Here is a 22208-nt window from a genome sequence, read left to right as displayed (position 1 = left end):
AATGTCAGGGGCCTAAACGGTACAGGTGCCCACTACTTGCTGGGCACCTGGGAATCACACAAAACCTAAACGGTGCAGCTGCCTACTAATTGCTGGGCAGCTGGGAAATAGCAAACTGCGACAGGGTCCTCACTGACCCTTAGGCACCAACTGCGCCCATTGCTGGAGCCACACAGGCTCTGAAGACATGTGCCCCACACGTTGGAGCCACACAGGCTCTTAAACAAATAGGCCCCATGGAGCCCTCAGGCTCTGAAAACAATCACGTGGGCAGGGAGCCTCTCAGGGCTCAACGAATATGCCCCCACGAGCCTCTCTGGACTCGCAATACTCTCATGTGGGCAGGGAGTCTCCCAACACAAGGGGCGCCTTGAGCCTTCTGGGGCTCAGAAACATAATGTCCCTTCAGAGCCTCTCTGGGCTCTACTCAACGTTGGGGCGACCCACTGCCAACCGGGGCCGCCCTGCTTGTACCAACTATGCCCCCCTAGACAGGGGGCAGGACACGGGCCATCGGGAGAGCCTACGGGGCTCTAAAACACGCAATGCCCCCCGGGACCGTTGGAGCCTCTCAGGCTCGACACACCGTTGGAGCGGCCCGCTGCCATCCGGGGCCGCTCTGACCGCCACTGAGCCCCCGGCCCTCCCGCACTCACCGGTTGCTTCCTGACTCCTCCGGTGGCGGTCCTGGGCAGCGGGGCTCAGCTCAAGAGCTCCTGCTCTTCTGGCTTCTCCGGCGGCTCTGCTCGGCGTCGGGACTCTCGCCGCTCAGCTTCCTCACTCGGGGCTCCCTCTGCACACGGGAGCCCCAGCAGCCGGCCACACTCCTTCTCTCGGGGCTCCCTCTCGGTCACGGGAGCCTCGCAACGATCGCCATCTTCTCGCTCCCTCACCGGGCCGGACTGGCCAATCAGTGCGCGGCAGCGGGCGGGACTTCCTCCGGTAACCGGAAGTCCCGCCCCACATCAGGCACTCCGGTGCCTGACTTCCTGGTCGCGGCGCGAGGGCCGCGGCGGTGATTTCACTGGCATCATGAGGGGTGGGCACCCTCGAAATCCCAAATAAACATAGCAGCGAGGTGGGCATTCGCTCAGGGCACCAAAACAAGGGGTGGCACCCTTTAGTTTAAAAATAGCGCTACTCGGGCATAACGCAGGGTGGCACCTGCAAAACCTCACGCAAAATGCGTGATAGCGACACGCTCGCTACGGGTGCAAAATAAAGCGCTCTCAAGCGCTAGGAGGCAAAATAAAGCGCTTCCATCGCGCTGGGGGCACTGACAGCCCCACAAGCCCCCAGAGATGATCCCTACATCAAGAAGGGTCCCAAAAGTCCTGAGGCATCCAGGAGGCAGCACAGCAGCTCCTATTAAGAGAAATCCTCCAGCAAAGTTCTTCAGGAGTCCAGGACCAGTCCATCAGGAATCCAGGAGTAAGGGAGGGAGCAGCATAGCCCCCAGCAGGAAAAGTCCATCAGGTGTCCAGGGGCTGGGCAGGGCTCAGGGATTCCCCTGAGCCCCAGCAGCAGCACGCCCCTGGCAGATTCAAGTTAGAAACAAGAACATTTTGGAAGGGGACACAGCCCCTTCTTATACACAGAAAAGTCTTTGAAGTCTTTGTGTAGGCAGTGTGAGAACCAGCTAGGACTGGTTATAGGGAAGTCCCTTCAGTATCAGGGACAGAGGTGACAGTCGCCCAGCGGGGGGTGGAGCCAGCATTGTGGCAGGCAGGCACAGCCCTTCACTATCAGGTGCTAATCTCCTCCCACTTCCCTGGCAGCAGATGCTGCCTTTCATCCACGGGCTGACTCAGACAACTTCCTGGGGCTCTGCAGCCCCTGTCACACTCAAACCAGACAGTCAATCCACAAGCAGGCCCAGGCACTCCTGGGCCAGGCTCACCAGCCAATCACGTGCCAGCAGACTCACTACACAAATATGCCAACTTCTAAAAGTGGTACTTCTAGACCTGACACAACGTGGAGAAGCGTGGCTCAGTGGTTAGAGGCGGCAGACCCGGAAGCTGAGATCGGCTGTGGACCAGGGTTCGATTCCCCGCCTCTGCGGGTCTCGGGCTCAAAAATTCCACGGACTCGACAATTCTCGCTCCGGTGCCTACTCGACTCACGGGGTCACACTCTGCGACTCTGGGCAATAGCTTGCTTAATCTCCACTACGGCCCCTCGCGGCGGGATGCCTGGCTTTCACCTTGTGGATACCCTGCCGGGTATCTCACAGGGGAATACCAGGACGGGTTCCCTAAGCAAGCGCCTTGATGCCTTCGGGTGATACGTGCGCTATATAAGTCGCAATACATTTACATTTACATTTACATGCCGCATACACCATTACGCAGCATTCAATCTCACGAGTTCACACATATCAAACTCGACCCTGCACTCCCCACACATCAGGAACTACCATGGGCATACATACTCCCCATTCATTCCTATGGGAGGGCAGGTCACTCACCACACATACACAGAGAGCACACGCACTTTACACTGTACCACAGTGGAAAAAGTGCGCAGAGGCCTAAAATCACCAACCCAGGTTCCAGAAACAGGCTAGGAAAAAGCAAAAAGTCTCGGGGTGAACCTGCCAAAAGGGCCAGGTCCAACAATAAATATATGTATACACATGTACATACACACAAACACACACATGGATGATCAAGCGTATCAACATCCAGCTAGTATTGAACTGCATACAGTTATAAGGCAACAAGGGTTGTGATGAAAATCTTACTCAAATACATCCTGTACTTAAACTTAAACTAAGGACATGAATTTGATCATTAGTAGTCTTTTTACTTCCTTTCTAAAAATAATGAAGGAGGTGATTCCACGCACAAGTGGTGGTAGAGAGTTCCAAATCTTTGGTGCAATCCCTGAGAAAGCTCTACAGCCTGTTCTCTTCTTCTGGAAGGATTGGGGTTTCAGAAGGAACGTGCTCGCACTTCGTAGTTGTCTACAGCCTCCAGATTTTTCCAACTTTAGCGCCAGATAACTAGGTGTACTGTTGTGAATTGCTTTATGCGTCATGCAAGCCACTTTAAGGTGTATTCTTGCCTCATAAGGCAACCAATCCAGTGCTTTCAATGTTGGTGAAATGTGACTGTTTCTTTTAGTTCCTGAAACCAGTCTAGCCGCAGCATTCAGGGCTGCTCCCTAAAAAGTCTGTATTTAGGGAGACCAGCGAGGGTGGAGCTTCCGTAATCTAGTCTTGGTAGTACTAGAGCTTGTACTGCAATTTTTAGATCAGCCTGAGGGAGGAAGGGTTTGAGTTTCCTTAATATACTCATCTTGTGATTAGCTCCCTTGGTGGCAATAGAAATGTGCGACTGCATATTCAAATGTTTGTCAATGGAGACACCTAGGGATTTTGCTGAGTCTATGATGAGGGGGACACAGTCAAAGGAGGTTAGATGTTTTAGCCAGAGGTCTATCTTAGGAGCGTGATTTGGAGGTGAGATGAGAATGAATTCAGTTTTTTTGGTGTTCAGCATCAGGTGGTTGTTAGTGAGCCAGCTTTGCGTGTTCATAAGCGTAGTGTTAAGAGCAATGATGTCATCAGGTGAGGTGATTTTCAGGTATAGCTGGGTGTCATCCGCGTACAGGTGATATAGAATGTTTGCTGATTTCAATGCATTTGCCAGAGGCTCCATTAGGAGATTGAAAAGAATGGGTGAGAAGGACGATCCCTGAGGCACACCAAGAGTGACCATGGAAGGTTGCGAGAGTGAGTTTTTCATCTTGAATCTTTGAGATCTATTGTTCAGGAAGGAAGAGAACCATTGTAGCACAGTGCCTGAGAGGCCCATCCTTCTTTTCAGTAGAGACAAGAGGTTGTCGTGCTTGACCGTATCGAAGGCGGAGGACAGGTCAAGAAGAATCAAAAGGCATGATTTGTTACGGTCAAGCATAGTTAGTATATCATCCAGAATGTGAGTGAGTGCAGATTCTGTGCTGTGCCCTCTTCGGAATCCAGATTGGTGACAATCTAAGAGGTTGAAGTTCTCAATGTGATTGCATAACTGAATTTGAACACATTTCTCCAATAATTTAGCCAAGGTGGGGATGTTGGTTATAGGACGGTAGTTGTTAGGATCAGATGGGGAGGCATCAGCTTTCTTTAATATAGGAGTGACCTGACCTATTTTAAGACATTCCGGGATGACACCTTGACTCAGGGAGGCGTTTACAATTTTTGACCATAAAGGTAGTATAGATGTTTTTAAGATCTTGAACAGGGCAGGAGGCAGGGGGTCCGAGAAATGATTGGAGGGGTTGATTGCTTGGAGAGTGTTGTCGATAGATTGTTGAGAAATTGGAGAGAAGGTGTGCCAGGAGGCATTATTTTTTGTGACTTCCCTTGGGTTATTAAAATGAGCTTCAAATAAAGCGCCCAATTTGGGATCTTGTGCCATGGGTTGAGAGGGGGCCAACTTTGATTGGATGTCTAGCTCAATAGCCCTAGTCTTTTCATGGAAGAAATTGGCAAGCATGTCACAAGTAGGAGTGGCCAGATCATTTAGCTCACTATGGTTAGTTGTATTACATGATTGTTGCTTGACGATTTCAAAGAGTTTTTTTGGATGGTTGGTAGCATGGTTCAGCTGAGTTCGGAAAAAGTCTGCTTTTGCCTTAAGAATCTTTCTATTGTAAGAATTCCGTAACCTTCTAAGAAGCTCCAGGTTGTCAGTGTTAGGAGCCGATTTCCAAAGACGTTCAGTGGCTCTTAGCTGTCTACGATCCAAGTTCAGATCTTCATTGAACCAGGGCTTGGAAATCTTAGAGGAGACATTTTTTTCCTGTAACGGCGCTATGGAGTCCAAAGTTTCGAGCATCGTGTCATTGTAGAAGGTTGTAAGGTCATGTACATCAGTTATATCAGTCATGAGGATCAAAGCGGAGTTGCATTGGTTTACCAAGGAGATGTGATTGATGTTTTGTAGATTCCGTTTCAATTGCCTTGATTTTGGGGGTTGACTCCTTTTTTTAATAGCTTCGATATTGATGGAGAAGAGGATGGAATAATGATGTTAAATGATTCAGCTCCTTTCCAGGAAACTAAAATGAATGTGGCATTGTGGGTCACTCTCTTTAAAGTGGTGTAGACAATTAGTGGTGTGGTTTGGCCCATTATAATTGGTACTTACACATCTTTCCTTCAATGATGTAAGGGAAGTTCATACTTCTAGCTATTACTCCTGGAATTCTATGTGAATTCGTAAAATTGGAAAAATGTACTCCTAACTTATGAGGAACCCTACAGGAGCAAACCTTTTTCATGGCACTTTTCTTAATTGGGTCAGTAAAGAAGTTAAGAAGTATTAATATCTTGCTTCTCTCTTGTGAGGAAAGGCAGAACTATCTTGAAAGTGGTAAATTTCTCTAAGAATGACCTGGCCTGTTACAGGTCCCTTTGACTACTATACTTGTATCTAGTATTGTTTGCCATGCTCTTGACAACCACCATTGTGATTGGATACATAACATCAATATTCTCCTTGCCAGATAAGGAAGGTTATATTATTCAATGAAAATTATTTGTCAGTAAAGAATGCATACTATAATTGATTGGAGAATGCCTTTTCATGCAAAGCTATATCAACTCATTTAAAGGAAAAGGCAGTCTGTAGAAAAACACAAATAACGCATTTGGAGAGTCGTTTGATGGTCTTTCCAGTGTTTAGCAGGCAAAGAGCTTGAAGTTAGTGCTGCACGTGTAGAACTAAATAAAGATGAGATCTGATTAATTTGTGACCAAAAGCAAAATCTCTAACCCTCAAACCTTTTGCTTTGTATTAAAAACATATACTACCAAACGGAGAAAAACTGATGCTACGCTTAACATGGGTGGAAGTGGAACGCAACACTCCAGTTTTAAAACTGTAGATGGTTTTGAATGATAGGTGTGATTAAGCTAACTGAAGTGTGAAGATTTTACACATAGCTCTACATTTCCAGTTCTCCATAGCTGCTTTGTTGAGGCCTGAATAAAAGACACTGCTCATCATGTGCTACTATAACTGTGACCCAACCACACTGGTAGAGTCCTGGAGTCTTTCTCATTTCCATATCATTATGAGCCTACCCTAGCATGATATGCTTAAATCTGCTCTAAAATGAGCATGAAACTGGGGAGTTAGGAGTCATTAGAAAAGGTAAAACACTTTCATGACATGTATGAATAGAATATAATAACATTTTATTTAAGAGTGAAAATGTTAGAACTATAAGTCATCCTTAAGTACCTCTGTAACTATATTGCTCATACTTCATTTGTTAAAAAAGTATAAAGGCCCAAAGTTTTCCTTAGAAGCCTGCCACGGTTACTGTTGAATTCCAGTTCTGCTCATTCTTGATTCTCTTGGGTCTTTCTTAAACCACTCTATGCATCGTGCCTGTCTCCTTAGCTCACTCCTCCTCTTCAACACTGCTTTCTCCCTTTGTCTGTGTTTTCCTACCATTCTCTTCCTCCTCTTTTCTCCCATTTTTAGGTCGCGCCTGGGCAGCACATACACAGCTACGCGAGGCATGCTGCATTCAGGTAGGGACTTGACGCTCGGCCCATATTTTCCATTGGCTTGTGTCATTGTCTACTGTAAACTGTGGCTATTCATTGATCAATAGGCTTAGTAGTCTCTCCTTAGTACTGCCTTGTCTCATTTTGTAATCTCCCAAGGGGACACCCCCTGTCAAGAGTGTTGTTACTCTGTGGGCTTTAATTATAGCCTCTGAGCACTATTTTCTCAATTAGCAATAGGTCTTGTATCTCGAAGAGTTTAAGTTATTGGCATTGTAAATGACAATGCCTTTTATTTATCTGTTTTAAAAACAACACATAAATAAAAGGCATTGGCATTTACTATGCCAATAGCTCAAACTCTCGTAAATGCGAGACCTATTGCATTGCAAATGCTTGTTGGACTTCTCTCTTGTTCATAGTCAAAGACTGGTGAGTCCTGGATCACAAAAATATAAGTTGAAACCCATATCCAGCAGCCAGCATCACATATTCAGCACTGATAGCATAGCAAGAACATCTGAGGTCGCATGTGCACTTGTATCATTTTTGTCTACATTGGGTTTTGCCAACTTGTGATCATACGTATGGAATAAAATATTTCTTCAGTATTTTAAAAAAGCAAATATTTTTACAGTATTAAAATTTTCTGAAAATAATGGTTTAGTTATCAGACAAATTGTTGTATTATAATTTTTTGTAATTGTATTTATTTCGCACTTACTACCCCTGATGAGGTGTCAAAGCGGTTTTGAGGAAGTAGCACACAACTCCGGAGCCCAAAAGCATTAGTGGTGAACTAGTATAGGGAAATATGAGTATAGTATTAGTATAGGGAGGTACATGTTAATTTGAGAGGAGCACACAGGAGTCTGATAGTTGGATTGAATAGAGTAATGGAGGGATAGAATAGGAAAGAAAACCAGTAGTGTTAATTGGAAGATTATAGTAGTAAGTTGAGGTGTGGGATGAGTAAAGGAGAGATGGAGTAGGGACACGGCTCATCTAAAGAAAGGAGAGTGGCTTGGGGTGAGCCAGGAGGTGTAGAGAAGTGAGGAGTCTATGAAGGGTTATCTTGGAGACCATAGTAGTAGAAAGGGTTTGGGATGAGAGAGTGAAAATAGAGGATAAATTAATAGATGTGTAGGGTGATAGTAGAACAAAGTAACGTTTTCAGGAGTATTTCTTTTTCTTGTACTATAGCACTAAAATAATAAATATATAGATACATGATTATATAGAAAGGGAAGATATGTGTAAGGAATATAATATAATGAGACTTGTGTGTTTTGTTTTTGTGGAGTAGTGAGAAAAGATACTGATGTAGTGGTTTTCTGTGAAAGATTTGTATGTGCAGTACTGCTGGTGAGTGGTATTTGAATAGTACAGGGGTGATTATGTGTTTTGTAAAAGAGTATGCGGTGTGTAAGAGGGTATGGACAGGAGTTACGAGTGTTTGTGTAAGATTTGAATACTGGAATAGGTAATGTGTCTGGTGGAATGGTGTGTAAGGGTTGTATGGTTGTGTGTAATTCGTAAAAAGAGGAGGTGGTGTTGGTGGATGGTGTGATGGAAATCTGGGTATAGGTTTTGTCATTATAAAGTAGAGGAAAGAGCTGGTGTTTTGTTTGAACAGGGAGTGTGTGTCTGGATGCATTAAAGTTATGTATAATGCAGCTTTGTATTGTGCTGGTAATGTGTGGATGTGTTGGTGGTATAGAACAGAGTTGTGTTTTGTGTGAGAATGCAGGTGCCATAGTGCTATAGTTGGGGTAGAATTGTGTGTAGGTGTGGTTTGTAGAAGTGTCTTAGGGAATAAAAATATCACAAACGAGTAGATGCCATACAGTGGATGAGACATACCACAAGAGCTTCATGGTACACTCAATTCAGGGTGACTCACAACTGCAGACTCATTAGTTAGAAGAGGAACCTATTATTTTGTAGCATGCACATAAGAAAAAACATGAACAAAGGGGCTCCAATTACAAGAGCATATCCTCTAAATAGCAAGAAAGCAAAGAATAGAAAGTGTTAAAGTGATCAGAAATGCTTGTAATTAAATTGATTAGATAGTAGATATCTTTATATTGGTGCATAGTAATGCTTATACAAAATGTTTATAACATTTTTATCAAAGTACTGTCAATTCCGTAGGTTCAAGGAAGTATTTATTCTCATTTTACCTCAAAATATCATTGGCCAAATTCTAAGAGAGTTTTTAAAATCTGTTTTTGAGATTTGCCATTTAGAAGTTGTCCATTCAAGAGTAATTTCAGAAAACACACACATGCAAAAGGCATTAATTAAAAAAAGACTTAATTGATCACCATTTGTCATACAAGAAAATATTAACAAAACTCAAAATTGCAACTATAATTGGGATCTAATAATGATTAAAAATGTAACATTAAGACGGTGTTAGAGGACATTTGAAATACCGTTTTTCAATTCACGTTCTGTAAAAATAAGACACTGCATTTCAGAGAATAACAACATCCTAAAAAAGCATAATTTGCAATACACAGAGAACTAAAATTCAAAACAAGCAATTGCAAATATGACCACTGATATTTCACACCAATGATAATGTGCAGAGTGCTATACTGTTAAATTATCATTGCCACCTTCGCCATGCTTTTGAGAGACAGTACTATTTATGTGATAATCTTGAACGCTCCTTGGCACGAATCTAGTCTCTTTGCCCCCATGGACTGGGTATCAGTACAAAGAGTGAAAGTGGCAGAAGGGCTTTCTACGCTTGCCCTCAATTCCAAAACACAGGGAAAATTACAGCGAGCACACCAGAGGAAAATTAACATTCTAAAGGCGAGTATTGCTTCTTTCACATCAGAACAATCTATCATCCATGACAGAGTATGTAATAATAATAATATGCTATAAAACATTTTTTTAAATCTACTACTAGCAGCTATCCACATTACAAAAAGTATGCAACAAGTCCAACATTACCTTGAACAAACCCACACTTTAATTTCTTTTAGCAGTGTCTAACCATTAAGTTGTGCAGTGCGGCAAGGAAAAAGACGGTAATGTGTGCTGTCCAGGATGAAAGGAAGGGAAGAAAAGAGGCATGCAAGGTTTTAGCACTCGTCATTGAGTCCCGACTTTGTGTCATTCTCAGACACTGCAAGAAAGGTCCTGACAGTTCTGGCATGCAACAGCGAAGACAAACTGGCAAACTGATACTACACGCAGCACTTGAGACACACCACTGACTGTCAATAATGTACTTTTGTACGCGTCACTACCTGCAACCTTATCAGCCTTACTTTCGATAGGGTGTTGCACTTTGTGTGTGTTTGGTAATTCTCTATGTAGCAGTGGTCCGTGCAGGTAAGCGCGGTGGGGCAGGGGGGATGATGTCAACAGACTACGGAATAGGAATTATTTATTTAGTTAATTTTCCCTATTCCGTCGTCTGTGGACTCCCCCCAGCCCCGCCTCCGCCTCACCACGCTTACCTGCACGGACCGCCGCTGTCTCTATGTGTGATGCAATGCAGTAAAGAATAAATACAGAATGGAGCCACCTTGTTTCCACAGTATCAAATGAATGGTCTAAAAGACAAGTTATATAAGAAGAAGCTCACCAATATAAATGGACACATATTGCAGACAAGGAAGGATGAGAGCAAAACAAAAAACACTTGCTGATCACAGCAAGAGATGATTGTTTTTCATTGGGAAAACCCTTCAACTAGAGAACTTAAACAGACTGGCAGGAGAGAGCTCAGAAGTAAAGTATATGGGGTGTACTTTTCAAAATAGCCAAAGCCTGAAAAAGTCTCCGAGAAGTAATCGTATAGACATACCGTCTATAGCATGGCACAGCCAGCAAAAGTGTATTGGTACTGAGTGAGTTAAGCGCACACAAAGAAATGGAGATAATGGCTTGCCTTGATCTTAGCTTTGTAAAATGTCTATGTTGAAATACTTCAGTGTGTTTCTCAACATAAACTTTGACTGGTAACTCTTTTCCATGTTGATGTATTACTACATAGAGTTCTGCTCAAGAATATGAAATTGTACATACATATTTAATTTCAGTGAAAGAAGATTGAAATCTCAACTTAGCCTTCTACATTCATGGCTAACCACTCCATTCTTTCTTGGTTGACAATTTCAATATACTGAAAACATCTGTAACAAGACTGAACTTTTCACAATTCACCTTGGTTTACTATTATTAAACATAATACATATTATCACCCCTGCTCCCTTGCCTCTCAGTGATTGCTACATTTTGCCAAATAAATATGACCCTTTCAGAACTGGTGTCTACACTTTCCACGGATGTCAAAAATAAAAAAATAACTGTACAGATCCATACTTCTTTCTAGATATCTGGCGAGATGGCTGAGAGGTAATTTGTCTTTGTCTAGACTTAGGTGAACAATCATCATTCATATAATTATCCCTCAGCAAACAAAAGGAGACCGCAATAACTGTGCCAGGGCTGTTCTGTACTTGTCTTCTAGCATGAAACATGTTTCAGAGTAAGTGTGGTTATTAAAACATATGTAAGAGAGACGTCTCCAAATATCAGATTGGTGTGTTTAGTGTATCAAAAAAATCTGCTAAGTACAAGGAGTACAAGTAATTTAAGTCATTGATGGCAAATACTGTTATAGAGAAACAACAATTATTTGTAACAAAAATGTTCACCTGTTCCTTACACAACAAAAAAATTCCATATATTTAAACACTCGTCAAGTAGCAAATGATTAAAACTCATTGCAGACATTGATTAAAATATTTAAATGTGTTTGCAAAAAGTCTGTACTGAATGTGTGTAAGAAACAAATGTATGATGCCTGAAAAATATTTTCTTCAGCCTCCGTGTATGAATTTGGATGGAACATAATAATGCAGTAGACTGGCTTTTTTTATAGCTGTGAAATAAAAGAAATACAAAAAAAATCTATCTGAAGGCAGTAATGTGGGAATATTAAAACTATAATTAGAACGATTTAGTATTTAAATATAAAAGGAGAGAATTAGTTACCCACTAAAATGGTGCATTTGATATGATATGTTGATAAAACATAAGTGGGTTGCCTTTCAAGCACTATACTAATGTATTCCATGGCAAACTTCTGATTTGCAAAAATCAAGTGAGTGATATTTACTATATATATTTTTATAATTCTTAAGAGGTAATTGGAATTAGACAGATGCAATCAGGGATAGGATTCGACCAGATTGTTAACTCTAAGCACAGTAAAAGCTATGTAGAAAAAAATATTGCATGAACTGTCATTTTAAAAAAACTGCAAAAAGAATTATGTTAGACAAGTACAAGCATGCCAAGCTTCTAGCTAAAATGGTATCATTTAATTTGTCTTCACCAGCTTATACATATACAGTGTGTGTGTGTGTGCGCGTCATCTCTCTCGATATAACTTAAAATAACTTCTTAAACAAGTGAAAGCACAATGTCTGTATCAGTTTATTATTTCCATCTTCTAAATTAAAAACATGTCACTTTTTTAAATTGGCCGTTGCAGTGATATCTCCAGAGACGGAACACACTGCAGACTGAAGTCTTTTGATAAGATGTTTGCTAAATGTCAGATGTTATCATTTGAAATGTGAGTAGAGCAACATCATGTGATGTTAAGATGTCTGATACGATTATTTGTGGATATGAAAGAAGCTGAATAAATGTTTTCACAAAAAAGTTTATGAAATGGAAGCTTGGCCCAAAACGAATGAGTGTGGCCTAGGAAGTTCTTAAACTATTCCCCATCTCTGCTTTTCTTGCTCTTCTGAACAGTGTTTTATTGTCTTCTTTTACTCTACCATTTTGATTGTTTTGGAGCAGAGTGGGCTTTTGTTTCGCAAGATGCAAACATTTTCCTTCCTCAATGTGTAACATGGATGGAGAAGAGTGCCTTTGTGGACTCCATCAGTCATGCTGCAGTGTGTGCTGACGCGCAGCTCCAGACGGTGACGGCCCGTCACATTCCAGAGTCAGTACCCACCAAAAGGCTGGGCTCGCCAAGAGTGCGCCTACTGTCATAGTAACACACTAATTTATATGAAACACAAACTTTTGCTATAAAAAATAGAATTAATACAACACCCACCACAAAAACAAAAGAAATAGAAACCAAGACAAAGGCCTGTGATCATTTTGCAATGTATGTACTGTGGGCAGTGTAATGTGCCATACATGATTATTGTTTAGTGTTTACTGGAGACCAGGTACCACACATTAGGGCTGGGTTCTGCTCAGACCCATTCTACCCATTGGCCAGGTTCAATGGGTAGCAATGGGTACACTACTTGGTAATCACATTGTCAATGACATGCTCTCCCCCTTAGTATGGCAGAGACAGGAATTTGCATAGGTGTCATCACAACAGCACCAGCTCGCTCTCTAAAATCTTTTCAGGTGATAAAACACAAACGAGGGGAAAGCATCCTTCTCTCTAAATGCATGGGTGGTCTGATATTTGGGACACAAATGCTTGCCTCTGTTCATGCAGCAACAATAAGATAACATACCTTGCTATTCTAGTTTGCTACGATTCAATTCGTTTTTATATAATTTAGTGTGTTTTCGTTTACAAAAAAAAGCCACTTACTTGACAGACACCTTAAATGCCAGCAACCAAATCACTAGTTATAGGAGTGCGATGTTAATTCAAAATGAAATCATCTAGTTAAAATAAAACATTTAAATTATTTTATTAGCTGGAATTCATTGAGAAAACAATATAATACTTTTTTTTATTAAAGAAGAAAATATAACCAATTTAAAAATATTATCCCCTTGTGTATTCTATATTTTTTACTCGCTCTTTAAAAAGTCAAATGCAAACCATCCGATTAATAATTTTACTTTTAGAGATAATCAATACTAACAATATAAATACAACGAAAATATGTTGGTACAAATAAAATAGCAATATTTTCTAACCTGCTTTAATTTCCAGAAATTCTTCAGATTTCTCTTATACAAAACGCTCCTGTCTTTTATTTATTGTGAAAATGAACCATGAACAAGCGGTTTGAAACGTTTCTGCTCCATTCATGCATAAAAAGACTGCCGACCACAGAATTCCCTTCTAGACAAACATTTTAATAAATTACAGACGTGAAAGAAATAGAGGAAACAGCGGAATTGTGGTGCGAAGTTTTCTTCTCTCTCCCTGGAATGAACTGATACCGCCAGTGCTCACCCCAGGTCTTTCCAAGCCCCCTAAGTCTTTCCACCACCACCAAATTCCTTGGAACGTAAGTACAACACTGTTGGTAATGTCTAACTTTGTAAACTGTTGATGTTTTAGTCTAGGCAGTTTCACATAATGAAAAGGTTTTGAGATTAAAATATTGCGTCATTTGTTTATGAAACTGAGGAATTTTTAACGCACGTTTAATTGCATTTACTTCGGGGTTTTTTAACTATGCTAGATGGCTAATAGAGTGATGTACCTCAATTAAAAATCACGCAAAATCGTATTAACAAGACGCGAGACCTCAAATTACACAGCAAGCACCAACAAATATATCCCGATATACTTATTTAAGTATCACTAACTAGCTGTACCGTGCAAGGAACATGCTAATCTCGCCCGCAGTCTGAGAAGTGGATTCTCTATTTTAAAACACATGACAGAAATCGTATGTGCATACTGGCCACCTGTTAGTTATTGGGTCCAGGCTTAATGGCGTATTTTATGTAAAACGGATGATCGTTTTTAATAGGTCATAAACTGAAAGCTTTTATACAGCAACTTTAAAAGAAGCAGCAAATTCAGCCTTGTCTCCCAATGTACGTTGGTGAAATGACATGATTGAATTTCGGTAAATATTAAAATGCCCCGCTGGAAGAGAGTCTTACGGTGGCGACGACGCAACAATGTATTGTGACTGGCAAAATTCTGTAACGCATCATCAATACACTATACAGCAGCACACGTCATCCGCATGATACGTGAGGCTGCATATTTAAGGATTATTTTGAACCAAAAAAAACTTCACAGAATTGAAGCAATTGATCCAGAATAAATCTGCATTTAACAAATATAGTGACTGTTCAGTGTGTGGCCCCTTATATGTCAAATCGGCAGTGCTGACTCAAAAGTAAAGCTTAAACAAAACAACGTGGCTTCTGTAGAACTTCCATTTACATTATTACATTTAAACACACGTACTGTTTTTCCTATATTTGAAATTCACATTTCGACATTTCATCACGGCATAAATAAATCACAGCTTGCTTCGATTAAAAAAATGAAGTTGGCAGGCTCTGGACAAACAGCGACACGTGTTTCATTAAGCTGCACATACCATTCCCGGTAAATTGGAATATTTTGGACTGCAGTGCTCAGCTGACTGTCAGACTGCTGAATCAGGTGTAGCAAATGTATGCGAAGGAGGGCTGCTAGCTGCTAACAGCAGAAGCCAACTAGAAATCTAGCACAGGTCACCTTGAAAGGGTTATTTTCCCCTGACGAGAAAGCACCGCTGTTGTGCATCTCTGTGTCACAATAGTTGAAATTGTGAGCGCTCCTTTGTCAGTGGAACAAGCAAGGGACTATTGGTTACACGCGCTCTCAGCAGGAGAATGGCTTAGAAGGGGAGCTTTAAGGGGTCTGTAATGCTGTTAAAAGGCACTCATCAGGGACAAACATACTTGTAAGACCCCCTTGGAAATCTTTTGTTCTTCTGTAAATATGTGTCTTCCTCCTTTGTTGCGAGATGTGCTGCTGGCAGCCACAAAGGAGGCCGCCGGTCGAGGCACAGACAACATTTAATTACGACTATTTCCGAATTAGAATGCCCCCCAGCCGTCTCGTCAAAGGGCGGGCAGTAAGGTAGAGAAAAAGACACCCACTGGCTATGAAAAGGGGAAAACAAATGTCCCTCCCCACCACATGGGAACAAGGCCCCCCTGCTGCTCGGTAATTGGGAGGAAGTCACCTTCCACAGACTGGAAAGGGTTAAGTGCATTCCCTGAGCAGCAGACACTACACGCAAAAAAATAACCAAGCCGGTAGAGCCACTAGGGGCAGGCAGATGATGCGGTGTGTGGCAAGCAAAGGGCTGCAGACGTGAACCCCGCATGAGAGGCAGATCATGTGTGCACACACCGAGCTATACAGTATCAACACAGTATTGGCAGTGAAAGGGAGGGATGTGTGCAGCACAAGAGAAGCTGATAATAAGATGTTGTGTGCACGTGGTCCAGGAATGCTGCGACAGGGAGTAGACGTCTAGCACAGGAGAGGCAGATCATGTGTGCATACAGCAGGCTATGCAGTATCGGCAGTGAAAGGGAAGGATATGTGCAACACAAGAGAGGCAGATAATAAAATGTTGTGTGCACGTGATCCAGGAATGCTGCATCAGGAAGTAGACGTCTTGCACATGAGAGGCAGATCATAGTATACTGCGTGCACACATGATACATCCAGCTATACAGAATCGCAGCCCTATCGGCAGTGAAAGGGACGTGTGCAACATGGAAGAGGCAGATAATAAGAAGCTGTGTGCATATGGTCCAGGACGGCACCTTTGGGAACGGAGGAGCGGTGCAGACCAGAGGAGCTGCAGATATAGGTTTATGTGGATATGTTTCAAGAATGAAGCATTATAAATGAAGAATTACCAACTTAAAGACATATCATGGACCAGGGCTACACATTTGGGAAATGAGAAGTGTCAGTAGAGGATGCAGACGCAGATGACACTGTGCATGGAATCCATGACTGACTGTAGCATCGGAAAGGGGAGGCGTGTACAGCACGGATGAGACAGTTGATAATGTATGCATGTGTCCCATGACTGAAGCATCAGTAAGATGGAAAGGCTGGTGCATTCACCTAATTGCAATGATGGTGCACCATAGGAGAGCAGAGCCACACTGGAACTGCTGAGGATGGAGTCAACATACAACACACTGGGGAGGCAGATGATGCTATGTACACGCGGCCCATAAGGACAGCATCAGTTTGCTAGACAGGGTTGAGTGTATTCATTGAGAATCAGAGACTGCGCCAATAAAAGATCAGAGTCACATAAGGAAGGGGTTTTGTCTACTTACAGTGCATGAATGCAGCATCAGACACAGAAGAGACGTGGAGACGTGTACTCAAGAGAGGCAAATTACATCACATGCATGCGATACATGATTATAGCATGAGTAAGGTAGGGCATGCGGATACATTAAACTGCAAGGTAGTGTACTGCAGCTAAGAGCTGCAGCTTAAGAGGAAACATTATTACTAGGGAGCCTCCCCTCCTTAAAGTGAACTCAACTGATGAATGCTCACACCGGAAAGGGAAAAATAGGGGAAATAATTTTTTCAAACTCATGATGTATACTGAATGTTATAAAATGTTACAATCACAGTGTAAGTCACTTAATGGAATATTTAAAAAATCTCCATAGGACATATATTATTTCAAAACCAAAGTCTTTTTTTGCCATAAAGTGTTTGTCGCTGCAATAACCATCGAAACGAGAGAGCTGGGAGCTTCTGAGCCCCATCACTATCTACCTCACCCCAAAGGCAATATCTCCCTCCACCTGCAGCTTATTAACCTCAGGGCCACAACGTCTAGACTGTCCTCCCCGCTCTCATCAGATGCTCCCCAGGGAGACCGCCCCAGCTACAGGCGCACTGATTGTCAATGGCACCGACACTGAGAGATTCATAACTCAACTGGGTCCCCAGAGATGAACGACGCCGGCAGCAAGGACAACATCACCGGCCAGCGCGGAAGGAGAAGCAGGTGCAGAGACCAGAGCGGTACCGCACCAATAACCCCCACCAAGGAGAAATGGAACATTCTGCACCTCCCTAATAATCAACCATTCAGGAACAGGCAATATTGGGGGATGAGCACAGATCAGATATCGACTCCATGGCTGAAAGCGGATCTGCAGAGGGCGGTGTTTTGCAAATTGAGGCGACCATGTTAATACAAAACAGGATTGGTGGCCTGGCCTGCAGCAGATGCTCTGCTGTTTTATGGAAATATATTTCAGCTTTACATTAATTGAAAAGCGCTTTCCGCCTCCTGTTCAGTCAGTGATAGTTAAAACACCCTTTGCCACAAAATCTACCCACATTTACACGTTGTGTTTGGGTTCAAAACACATATAGAACACACAATATACCAACATCTTATTATGAATGCCCCACAACCACCACACATTCACCAGCCCATGAAATATGTTGTATGGCCCGTGCAGCAACTGGTCAGCTGACTAGCCCACATACATGTTTAATGTTAGCACTCATAAATCTAAAAGGAAAGCATTGGAGTAGGTTAGCTCTTCCTCACTTACATGCAATATCTACAGAGATTTGCAACTGAAATCACTCAATTATATTTTTTATTTTTCACTTGTCTTTCATTGCAAAGATCAGTGTGTACATTGTTCTTTTTTATTACATAGTACCAAACGCTGTTCTTTTTTATTTAAAAAAAATGGCAGAAAGGTGTAGGCACTTACCGTGGTCTGTCATTTGATCGGAGTGGGACCTGGGCAGAAGAACCACAGCTGACGCAGCCTTCAGGCGCAATGTTGCACTCTAAAAACAACAAGAAATAAACAGATAAACACACTGTTGTATTATTCCTCTATTATAAACAATGTATATGAAATATGCCACATTTTACATCTAACTAGTCCTCTAAAATTTGCTCTTTTCTGTCGCCTTTGTGTTAACACTGAATTCAAGACATCGGCCAATAGGAGCATATGTTATCTGCACTTTCATCTTACGTATTGCACATAACTTGGTGTAGTGAAACCTCAGCTGCAGAACAAAGAGACATTAATCAGAATATATTCCAGACACCTGCAATAGCAAAAATAAATCGTAGGACTCAAAATGATTATTTATAATGTTCAAAATACTACTTTGAAAGTTGTCTTGTGCCAAAAACCAAGAAACATTCCAAAAATAAATATGAGGTTAAAAAAACTCAAAATCCTAATAGGTATTGGTGTGTTCATGTGTCAGTATATTGAAAAATGTATAAAATGTCAACCCAAGGATTTTCAAAAAAGATAATAGAAAATAAAAAAAACACATACATTTTGCAGCCAGTGATCAGCTGTCTGTGCCCGCACACCGAAAATTCAGGAAAGAAAGGGACTTTCTATAGGGACCGGATCCCCCAGCATGCTCCACGCCCTCCCATCACCCACCCAATAATTAAACTTGAGATTTAGGTGGGTGTCAAAACGGCCATGTTTAATATTCACACAACATAAACATGACGAGATATTATTATTGGAATTATTAAAACCTTGTAAATCAGAACACCAAATTAAAACTGTACATTATCATTTCAACAATCACACAGAATGACATTATCCCCCCAGCACCAAGGGGCCCTCTGGCTAGGCTCTCCCCAGGAAGCGATGCCCACGCGAGGTGCAACCCACCTACGACCTAGAGTGATGGGCCCCAGCCCTCGTAACCTTGTCCGCCATTTCCAGGCACACCGAAAATTCAGGAAAGAAAGGGACTTTCTATACTCTGCGAAGCAATGGCCGTTTTGCTTTTTTGCTGACATGTGATTTCTCAGCTGTTCAAACCAGCATTTGCAAAGCCAGTAAGTCTGGGGTTGGCTGCCAGCCTTTTGGCTTGGCCAATGCTTGTCTGTCTCATCACTGCTTTTCTGAAACTTTATTGTAGGGGAAGCTGCCGAGCCGTCTCCGACATGTAAACAAAATTGCCTATAAGCAAAAATATCTCTTGGTCTCAAGAAGCACACAAAACCGTTATAGTCCCTAGCATAAATGGGAACTACTTTGTGCATATGTACACCTTATGAAAGAACAGAATGCTGTCACTGACAGTGAAGTTAGCCAATGGCTGAAGTGGGCTGACCAATTGAATTGTCCCATTCTGAACGCTGCGGTGGGTGTGAGAAAAGTGTGAATGGCACAACAATACACCAATGGATTAAGAGGGCCGGCTGAAAGCCCCTATAAATACGGTAAGTATTTTACACATAGATATAATTTATTAAAATCAAAAAGTTTTAGCTAATGCCAGACCAAAACAAGCATTAGGAATGCATTAGGGCTCGGGTTTGTTTTAAGTTAGAGATAATGGCATTGTAAATGGCAATGTGTTTTAGGCACTCTGCACTACCACTCTGCACTACCACTCTGCACTCTGCACTACCACTCTGCACTACCACTCTGCACTACCACTCTGCACTCTGCACTACCACTCTGCACTACCGCACTACCACTCTGCACTCTGCACTACCACTCTGCACTACCGCACTGCCACTCTGCACTGCCACTCTGCACTACCACTCTGCACTCTGCACTACCGCACTGCCACTCTGCACTGCCACTCTGCACTACCACTCTGCACTACCACTCTGCACTCTGCACTACCACTCTGCACTCTGCACTACCACTCTGCACTGCCACTCTGCACTGCCACTCTGCACTGCCACTCTGCACTGCCACTCTGCACTGCCACTCTGCACTGCCACTCTTCACTACCGCACTGCCACTCTGCACTGCCACTCTGCACTGCCACTCTGCACTCTGCACTACCACTCTGCACTCTGCACTACCACTCTGCACTACCACTCTGCACTCTGCACTACCACTCTGCACTCTGCACTACCACTCTGCACTCTGCACTACCACTCTGCACTGCCACTACTGCACTGCCACTCTGCACTGCCACTCTTCACTACCGCACTGCCACTCTGCACTGCCACTCTGCACTGCCACTCTGCACTCTGCACTACCACTCTGCACTCTGCACTACCACTCTGCACTACCACTCTGCACTCTGCACTACCACTCTGCACTCTGCACTACCACTCTGCACTACCACTCTGCACTACCACTCTGCACTCTGCACTACCACTCTGCACTCTGCACTACCACTCTGCACTCTGCACTACCACTCTGCACTACCACTCTGCACTCTGCACTACCACTCTGCACTCTGCACTACCACTCTGCACTCTGCACTACCACTCTGCACTCTGCACTACCACTCTGCACTCTGCACTGCCACTCTGCACTGCCACTCTGCACTGCCACTCTGCACTCCCACTCTGCACTCTGCACTGCCACTCTGCACTGCCACTCTGCACTGCCACTCTGCACTACCACTCTGCACTACCACTCTGCACTCTGCACTGCCACTCTGCACTGCCACTCTGCACTGCCACTCTGCACTACCACTCTGCACTACCACTCTGCACTCTGCACTACCACTCTGCACTACCACTCTGCACTCTGCACTACCACTCTGCACTCTGCACTACCACTCTGCACTCTGCACTACCACTCTGCACTCTGCACTACCACTCTGCACTACCACTCTGCACTACCACTCTGCACTACCACTCTGCACTACCACACTGCACTACCACTCTGCACTACCATTCTGCACTACCACTCTGCACTCTGCACTACCACTCTGCACTCTGCACTACCAAACTGCACTCTGCACTACCACTCTGCACTACCACTCTGCACTACCACTCTGCACTACCACTCTGCACTACCACTATGCACTACCACTAAGCACTACCACTCTGCACTCTGCACTACCACTCTGCACTCTGCACTACCACTCTGCACTACCACTCTGCACTACCACTCTGCACTACCACTCTGCACTCTGCACTACCACTCTGCACTACCACTCTGCACTCTGCACTACCACTCTGCACTACCACTCTGCACTCTGCACTACCACTCTGCACTCTGCACTGCACTCTGCACTACCACTCTGCACTCTGCACTACCACTCTGCACTCTGCACTACCACTCTGCACTCTGCACTCTGCACTACCACTCTGCACTCTGCACTACCACTCTGCACTCTGCACTACCACTCTGCACTACCACTCTGCACTCTGCCCTGCCACTCTGCACTCTGCACTGCCACTCTGCACTGCCACTCTGCACTGCCACTCTGCACTGCCACTCTGCACTGCCACTCTGCACTGCCACTCTGCACTACCACTCTGCACTACCACTCTGCACTACCACTCTGCACTCTGCACTACCACTCTGCACTACCACTCTGCACTCTGCACTACCACTCTGCACTACCACTCTGCACTCTGCACTACCACTCTGCACTACCACTCTGCACTCTGCACTACCACTCTGCACTACCACTCTGCACTCTGCACTACCACTCTGCACTACCACTCTGCACTCTGCACTACCACTCTGCACTACCACTCTGCACTACCACTCTGCACTCTGCACTACCACTCTGCACTCTGCACTACCACTCTGCACTCTGCACTACCACTCTGCACTACCACTCTGCACTCTGCACTACCACTCTGCACTCTGCACTGCCACTCTGCACTGCCACTCTGCACTGCCACTCTGCACTACCACTCTGCACTACCACTCTGCACTCTGCACTGCCACTCTGCACTGCCACTCTGCACTGCCACTCTGCACTGCCACTCTGCACTGCCACTCTGCACTCTGCACTACCACTCTGCACTGCCACTCTGCACTGCCACTCTGCACTGCCACTCTGCACTGCCACTCTGCACTGCCACTCTGCACTACCACTCTGCACTACCACTCTGCACTACCACTCTGCACTCTGCACTGCCACTCTGCACTGCCACTCTGCACTCTGCACTGCCACTCTGCACTCTGCACTGCCACT

The 22208-nt window shown here is 43.7% G+C and overlaps 1 long non-coding RNA gene across 4 annotated transcripts in view; it reads right to left on the bottom strand.

The window, feature by feature from the left end:
- The window catches only part of LOC144773384 (uncharacterized), an 898081-nt gene that overhangs the window by 475762 nt on the left and 400111 nt on the right, over nucleotides 1–22208 (bottom strand). For all 4 annotated transcript variants that reach the window (XR_013599969.1, XR_013599968.1, XR_013599971.1 and 1 more), the window contains exon 3: nucleotides 18026–18104. This is a non-coding gene — a long non-coding RNA (uncharacterized LOC144773384). The remainder of the gene's footprint in view (nucleotides 1–18025; nucleotides 18105–22208) is intronic.

Source organism: Lissotriton helveticus, chromosome 8 (genome assembly GCF_964261635.1).
Source record: "Lissotriton helveticus chromosome 8, aLisHel1.1, whole genome shotgun sequence".
Taxonomy (NCBI): Eukaryota; Metazoa; Chordata; class Amphibia; order Caudata; family Salamandridae; genus Lissotriton; species Lissotriton helveticus.
The sequence above is the reverse complement of the archived record's forward strand: the minus strand, read 5'-3'. Positions and strand labels throughout refer to the sequence as shown.